Below are 9,089 nucleotides of genomic sequence, written 5' to 3' on the forward strand. Positions count from 1 at the left end.
CAGTATTCTTAGAGTATCATGGGGGTTTTCGAAATTCTCTAATTATTATTATTTCTTCTCACTTTTTATCTCTGGCAATTAATCTATCCCAATAAAACACAAAATATTAAACCTATGAATTTTTAGTTACCTGCTATATCACTTGATTTTTCTATATCAAGAACAGCCAGTTTTTAATACAAGAAGTTTACAATTTTAAAGATACTCAATGTCATATTTCTTATAACTTAACTTAATGGTATTAATTCGTCTTCTCCAACAATTAAACGAAACACTTGATAATATGATAATGCCATTCGATATAAACACCCCAATTGTTTCGTAATACATCCCGATCTTATAGAATATTTTCGTAAGTGCAACTGCCATGTATGTATGTGTGTATCCCGCCCTTTTGCACTTTCATCGCACATTCTCCTAGTTTCTATTTTCTGGCTATTCCCTCCAAAATTTTAACCCCCTCTCGCACACTTTCCGCTCTGGCAGAATTTTTGCCTGCTTGATTTTGATTCCAACGTTAGTTAGTTAGTTAGTTCGTTATCTCTGGTGCCGTTATACCAACCCCTACTTCCGAATGCCCCACCCCCACCCCCGGACTTTCCAAGAGTTTTATGTACGATATTTGGCCTACCGAAGGGGGAGGGAAGTTCGGGGGGCTTATGTACCGAAAAGTGGGGGGTTCGTTTTGGGGGTTGGTTAACTCGGGGGATGGGGGTTGGCTTGATTGGCGTTGCCTGTTTGGCCAAATGAAAAGAAACATTTTTGCCAGCAAATGAAGAAGGGCAAAATATAGCGAAAGAAAGGAAAAATGCCTGGAAAAGAGGGAAAAACAGTAGAGCAGAAAAACCCCCACAATAAAAAAATAATAAAACAGAACAGAAAAAAACACAAGAAAAACCCCATACAACCCCAAAAAAACAACAACAAATGTAAAGCTGAGGGGGGAAGAAGAAGAAAGAAGCGGTGAAAGAGGAAGAGAAGAAAGAACAGAAGAAAGAGGCAAAGAGGAGGAATTCTGACTTTGAAGTGAATTCAGGAGAGGCGAAAAATGTTGAAGGTGGCTTTTCGGTTCCACAAAAAAAATCAAAGGAAAAGCGGGGAGAGAGGCAAAAGAGGCGAAAGAAACGGAAGAAGAGGAGGCAACGAAACATTAATGTAAGCAACGCAAAGGCAAACAAATACATGCAACAAAAAAAGACACACACACAGGCGCACATCTGGCAGCCCCTATATTCGTCTCGCTCGCACTGCAATGGCGACAATTTAACGGTAAGCGTCGCGCAGCGCCGACGTCGCTGCCGGCGTTGCTTCGGCGACATTGTGAACACGCCCTCCGCGCCAGAACGAGATGGCCATCCAGAGCGGTGGCGAGTGCGAGTGAGAGAGCGCGAGAGAGTGGAAGGCAAGTGGAGTCTGGAACGCATTCCACACCGCTCTGGGAACACTGGGAACAGCGCTGAGAACAGCACTGGGTATAGTTCAGGTAGAGTTTTCTCATTTCGTAATGCGATATTTTCGAGTCAACTTACAGCGGTCAAATTTTCCTAAAATATTAAAAAGCCTTGTTCTTGTGTCTTTTATTCGAATTTTCAAATTTTTTTTTCTACACTTTAAGCTCTACGTTTTTTTTTACTGTTTGTATAGGCATGCATGGGGAACAGTTTAATTTTAAAAGATATATTCAATTTAAAAACTAATGTTTTAGAAAAGCAATGACTAAATATTTCTAAAAAAAAATACGTCGCTCAAAACCAATTAAAAATGCATATTCTGTATTAAATCATGGCTTAAATTATTTACTTACTGACTTTAAATCATTTTATTTTTATTTTTTAAGAAGTTTATGATATGGATTGTACATTTTAATATAAGAAGCATTATTATTGATATGATGGATATTTCATCGAGGTGCAAGTTCTTTAGACTACGAGTTAAAAAAGTAATTGTTCAATAGTTTTTTATTTAAAAACACATTCATGCTAATTTTTGGAATATTACAATAGTTATACAGTGAAGACATTATTTTCTCTATTGAAAATTTTTAACTGAAGGTTAATTGGTACTGAGAACTAGGTCACTGGAATTGCTCAAGTTGGCACTTAATTAATTGTTAAAACTTGATTAAAGGAAATAAGTAAAATATCTACAATTATTCAAAGCCATAATATTAAACCTATATCTATTCGACTAAAAATCATTCGATTTATGTCATTTTAAAACATTTTAAAAAGTAATTTTGTTGGAACAAATCGAGTCTTCCGGATCTGCCCAAGAACTTCGATACTGATATTCATGATAAAAATATTTTTTGTGTTTTATAAAGTAAGACTATGTTTTTGTATAATTCAGGAATCCTAACAGTTGAACCCGATTCCACGGGCTTATCAGTAGGGGAAAAAACGGGGATCCAGTGGAATGAACGGAATGAGCCACCGTGGAGGCATTTCTTTATTTATTTACTCGGCTTCCCTTAACGAACTCTTCTTGTCAGCTGGACCCGCTTTGTTGTCAGCTGTAAAAAACCGAAATTTATGCAATGACAGTGTCAGATCAGATCAGATGAGCACAAAGGGAAAGACGGGTAGCAGGAGCACCGGCACCGGCACCGGCCCCAGCACCAACTGCATTATTTATCGCATTTCGGGCGAGCGAGCCCGAGTCATTTAAATATTGTATTTAAAAAACAATAATAAATTCGGTGCGTTTTTGTTGGTGCAAAAATAGCATAAAATCGCATAAATAATTCAACTTAAATCACACGCTTTATATATGCTAAAGCAATGCGTGTATAATAACCATATATGCAAATGTCTGTATGTAATATCGTTGATTTCCCAGTTTCATCTTTTGTTGTGGGCCATTTTTCAATACAAGTAGCACATTCCACGGGCCACAATACGGCCGAAGTAAACAAAGACCCGAAAATCCATTTATATATCTACTTATTTTGTATATACTATATATGGCAGGGCAGCCCCACGAATTTGGAGAAGTCGTCGTTTATTTGTGTTGCCATCTCGCTCGCGCATTAAATGGGTATTTTTCAAAACATTTTTCATACTAATTAATCAAATTAAGCTTAACCTTTTGTTGGGCCCCAGCTACCATCAGAGAAATATCTCATGGATGGGGGAATACCGAAAGACAGAAGGTGGGGAGGTGGCCCCAGCAAAAAGAAGAAGCACCTCAAAAGTTTTGGAAACCGACTTTTTGATCTTAGAGTCTTTAAACGGCTGCTGCCCTTTTTGACGTTTTATTTTTAGTAACAGTTTTATGAATTTAAGAATTTGATGGTATCAGTTTTTACTTAGTTGCTTGATTTAAGTCCTTTCTACCAAACTTTCTGATTTAATCTTAAATTTAAAATAACATTTTTCTATTTCAATTGATTAAGTAACTTCTCAACATTTTTCTTGATCTATCTGATTTTTATAAAGCTATCCACTCGAAACTAAGAAAATCGGCGAACCTACTTTTACGAAGCTAGTTAAATATAAAACAAAGGCCATAAAAGTTTGAAAAGAAGTTATTCTGGGTAGCGAAAAAATTAATAAACAGTATGTCTGTAGATATTTGTCATGGCATCCTATGTTTAATATGTCTTTTCTCTAAAACCCCTTAATTCCCTCCATTTTTTGGCACTGGCGCTTAGATAGATCCCCGCTAATTTGTCAGACTTCGATCAGGCTACGATCCGCTAAAAACAGAAGACATTACAAAGTCTAGTCGCACATTTATTAGCGGCTTTAATTCCAAAACTTTTCTCTTCTCCTTGATTGTGGTCTATTGATTTTGTGCAAAAATTTTCCATTTGCCAGTCCACCGCCCTTTGTTCCTTTGTTTGTTTTTGTGTCCCAACTCAATTAATCAGTTGTCAAGAAATGCATAGTAAAAAAGTGTGATGAGAAATTTCCCCATCGAAATTTCGACTGATTCTGCTTAGCATAAGTTTTGTCTTCTTTTTTGCCGGCTTCACGGTTGATCAGCAGACCACTTCAAAGGCGAAGCCGTAGCCGTTCAACCTGCTGCGGGTTTTCAGGGTTTTCAGGGTTTTCCGGGGGTTTCCGAGGCGGAGTTACGTGCTGCAAATCAAAATAAACACACACGCCGCACATTATCGGGCAAGTGCAGCAGACGCCGCCGGAACGGGGTGGCTCACGGCCAGAAAAGGGGGAAAGTTAAGTTAAAAATAACACCAATATAAAATATATATTATATATTGATTTGAAGGATTTCCAATCATCAAGAATTAAAAATTTTTAGAGTTTAAAGAATTATGATAGGTATTCCGAGTTTGTAGGAAGTTTACTTATTGAAACAAAATATTTTGGAGGTTTTTGTTATTATTGAAGTTATATATCGAACACTTTTAAAAACAATTAAGGTGAAGGGAAAATAAAAAGTTCTTCATATTTAGTAAATATCAAAAATTGAAAAATGTCTCTCAGTGTAAGGACAGTGGGTCCAAAGTCAGTGGTGGCTGGATGGGGTGGTTTAAATGGTTCACATGGTTCACATGACTCTCCATTAGCCGAAGCCAAGCCAGAAATTAAGCCAAGCCGAAAAGACAGCCGACGTCGCCCAGCGTGAAAGATGAAAACATTGACGGGCGGTACGGATAAGGACTCCTCATCACCAGCATCACCAGCATCATCGAAGGATCGGGATTGGCATCTGGATTTCGTGGACTTCAGTGGCCTTTAATCAGACGAGGGGGCAGGTCACGTGGCGGCTGACAAATCGACCACCGGCAGGCAACCGCTAATCAACAACAAAAGTGGTCCACTCCAATACATTTTGGGGAGTGCAAAGTGCAGAGGGTAAATAATATCGGTGAAGCAGCGGTTGTTCCTTGAGAGAGATGTATTCCATTTTGATAAGCCTAAATAATTTAATATACCTTATATTTTAACAATTTCTTAAATATAAGGTATAATTAATTTAATATACCTTATATCTTAACAATTTTTTAAATATGTTTTTCACTTACTGAGAATAATTCCTTTAAAATATGCAAGTGTGAACGGTGTTCACTGAACACCCTTAAAAATTGTAAATATATTTGTTTAGTATTCATTACAATTTTCTTTTCTCCAGTTAATGGCTAAAAGTTTCCCTTCTTTCTGCCTTAAATATTTGTCTTATCATCACCCAATTATAATTTACTCGGTGTATTTTCAAAGACAATAAATAATTTTTTAACTGGAGGTTAAGCAATCAATTAAAAGCAAATTTAAAATAAGGCCAGCGTCCAATTGATGGCATTATCTTTTGCAAACTGAAAACTAATTGGCACTTTTTCGGGCCAGGCCATACACCTTATCGCTTCGGTTCGGAAAATCAGGACCCAGTTAAAGCAACCCCGAAAATGGGCTGAGAATGAAAATAATGACTGGATGCTATTTTATTTTAGCGCCGCTCTTCGCTGGGGGTTACGTTCGCATTAACGTGCCGCTAAAAGGCGCAGCGGAAGATTAAAAACAATTTCCTGCCGGGGGTAACATCTCAATTTGCTGGCTTCCTCCGGGGTCCCCAAACCCAGCCAAACGCAGCCAAACCCAGCGAAACCCAGCCAAACCAAGAAACACCGAGACCCAAACGAAACCCAACCAACAGCGATTCCTAGACCAGCAAAATGCACTCGACGAAGCCTCATAAATACCGAATTAGTTGGTAATTCTATAAGCAACACGCGCCCATTGATGACGACGACTGCCGATGGAGATGGATTGCCATTGCTATTCGGGGTCCGGGGCTCGGGTCTCCGTTCTTCTGCCGGTGAAAATTGAAATGGAAATGGAAATGGGCGGGGAAAGCAAAAAAGAAAGAAACGAAATGGGTCGCGTGTCTCGGCAGATAACACGCGAAATGGTATAGAACTGGTACGAAAATGGGGGGTCCGCCATTCGAGAAGTTTGGGAATCGATGGATCGCCCAGATAGGACAGGCCATATAGCCCTGCTCTATAGGATAGCCCTCTATCTCACCGGCGTCTCCGATTCGCAATCTGATTGAGCCGCAGCACGTGCCGCCAGCTGGTGCGACAATTAGCCGCAAATGGCAAATGAATTTCCCAGCATTTTCATTAGCATAATTAATCGCAAATAACAAGCGGCAGCGGTCGAGGTAGATTAACTCTGAAGTGGGCTCGTTAAAAGGAAAACCCGAGATATTTATGGCAGGGAATATAAGAGCGCTATTCCACTTTACAGGGGTTAGCTGCATAAAAACTCTGGACAATCGGGAACCGTTCTCTTAAGAACATAAGGTTAGAAAGGCACGTAAATAATATAATACGGAATAATATAATCGGTACGGAATGCGTTATATGTTGCTAGGATAGAAGCTCTAATTTTTCTACACTTTAGTATTTGCTTATGTTTTTCATTATTAACATTTTCTAACTTTAAGTTTAACAAAAATGTATTGCATAATGAATTACTTTTAAAAATTTTTAATTAAAATGAGTTCCCAGTTTTTTAGAGAGTTTTACGTCCTGGCTTAATATAATTTTTTAAAGTTCTTAAGGTTGCCCTTTGTAATAATTCTAATTTATTAAATTTAAAAGTCGAGATCAACTTATTTGTTTGATTGAAACCCCGACGGTAAGTGTTGTATTTTTAGGTTCGCTGAACCCACTCAGTTCTCTTAAATTTTATTTACTTCCCCATTCAATCCCCATTTCGCTGAGTGTAGCCGTGGGTCGGGGCGTGGCAAGTTTTATGATCTGAATTAATGGTTTATGATGATGATGGCTGACTCGGCTCGCCCTGCCTCGCCCGATTCGCTTTGAACTCGCACTGCAAATGGGAATTAGAGTAGGAATGGGAATGCCAGTGGAGGTTGCCTCAATTCGAAGGGCTTTTTTGGGTTCGGGGTTGGGGGTTCGGGACTCGGGATCAGCAGACGCGTGCCCCACGGCTGCCAATAAATGTGCGAGTGCAAACAAACAGCCACGGCCACTGGAAAATCAGAATCAGAAGTGATTGGCTTCGGACCGCCATCGGAATGTTCTGGTAGCCGTCGAGGATCGGGTTTTGTTTGCCCAGCCGAATTCCGCGGACTGACGACTCAGAGTTATTTATCCCGAGCAACTCAGGTGTGTATCGGTCGACCATACCTATGAGTCAGCCCACTTGTATCCAGCAGTATTTAAAGCTAAGAAATATTATTATTAAATTATTAACGAAAATTACTTAATAAAGATTTTTTGCAGATTACAAAACTTCTCGAAGAATAAGTTAGCCAAACAAGATAAAATAAAGTTCCTATAACTAGTTTTTCGATCCCATAAATTTCCTTCCAGTTTTCCAGTCGACCCAAGCCAACGATGCTGTAAAAGTTCGAATAAATAAAAAGAAGTGCTTATGTTTTTTTCTTTATATATATTATTCATCTGATCATATTTTTGTGAACTTTTTACAATTATTTTAGTTTTTCTTTCGGTTTTATAATTAAAAAAAAAAAAGAATTAACCAGTTTGCTTAAACGTTAGCATATAATTATATATAATATATATATAGGGATCATATATATAACTATATATATGCTGTATATAGATCCGCTCTTAAATATTAATAACTAATTTTGTTTATCCTTCTCACCCCTCCAGATCATCTTACATCATTTTTCGCTTAAAGTGTATCCCGCGGAAAAAAAATGTTCTTAGTTTAAGTGAATTAAATGCTAAATATTCTTCGATTTGCTTGCATGCTTTTTGTTTATGAGTGTGTGTTGTGTGTGTGTGTGTTTCTTGTTGGTTCTTGTGTGTGTGTGTGTGTGTGTGATTGTGTTTTTTAAACAAGTTGTTAAGCTTAAATTACAATTAAATTGAAATTAAAACTAAACAAAAAATTCCAGAAAAACTCCATTGAACTAACTTTTGCTTGTGTGTCTGTCTGCGTCGTGTGTGGTTTAATATTACAAAAGTTTGTCGTTATTTATTTATATATATTTATAAATCTTTTATCGTACTTTATGAAGAACATTTACACACACACATATGTATCATTAATATATATATATATATATTTTTACCAAGAATTTTTCATGTGTTTTTTTTAGGTGTTTGTACATTTTTTAAAAATTACGTTAAATTATTTTATAAATATTTTCTTGCTGTCGTTTTTTGTTTCGCTTTTGGATTGTGGCTTGTTTTTTATTTGCAATAAAATTTCCTATATATAATATATATCAATCAATCGTCGTGTGTGGGATTTTATCATTTGTTTTTATCATTTCGAGTCGCTTAGTTGCTAAATACTTTGCCTTTTTCCCGGACTCCCTTAGTTGGGCCTCCGCTATTCTTTATTATATGCTTTTAAAGTCTGAAATGTTAATTCGTTTTAGCTGATTTGGGTTTGTATTCTCTATATATCTTTTATATATTATGTATAAATATTCTTGTTTTTTTTTTTTGTTTTGCTTTGTTTTGTTATATAAAGACGACAAAATGATGATTTGAACTTTAAACTTCTTTTTTTCTTTTCTCGCTTTAAGTAATGCTATGTCTTAGTTTGGTTTAAAGAACTTGAAATTGGAATTAAGTTTTAGCGTTATGATATGCTGAGCTGTCTCGATGGTGGTGCAGCTCCTCTCTTTTGTTTTTTCTGGCGACCCCCAGGCCCCCTTTCTGGGGATCACCAACCCCCTGGCTGTACCATGGAATGGTCTACGTATTGCATTTAAAAACTCTCCTTCCGACTTACAAATAACGCCCTCTTCTCGTACCCTTCGCATGCATTTACTCCTTGGATTGGAAATTTAACAAATGTTTGTCATGGGGTTTTCCTTGTTTTATCACTCATTTTCTTCGTTGATCCTGGCGGCTTAAGCTAGGTCTATAATACCTATGTTTAGTTATAGATTTACGCTTATGTTTTGGGTTGTATAAACTTGTAACTCATTTTATTCAATCTCCGCTTTTTACACACGCTTCTAGTTTAGGGGTTCACTATGTATATGTTAAAAAAAAATTCTTGTTAGCTACAAAAAAAAATGGGAACTTGACCCAGCGGGGGTTTTCCTTTTCCGATCATATTTGGTGGGGATTGGCACTGCCAATGGAATTTTGGAATGTTATGAGATTA

Source organism: Drosophila subpulchrella, chromosome X (genome assembly GCF_014743375.2).
Source record: "Drosophila subpulchrella strain 33 F10 #4 breed RU33 chromosome X, RU_Dsub_v1.1 Primary Assembly, whole genome shotgun sequence".
Taxonomy (NCBI): domain Eukaryota; kingdom Metazoa; phylum Arthropoda; class Insecta; order Diptera; family Drosophilidae; genus Drosophila; species Drosophila subpulchrella.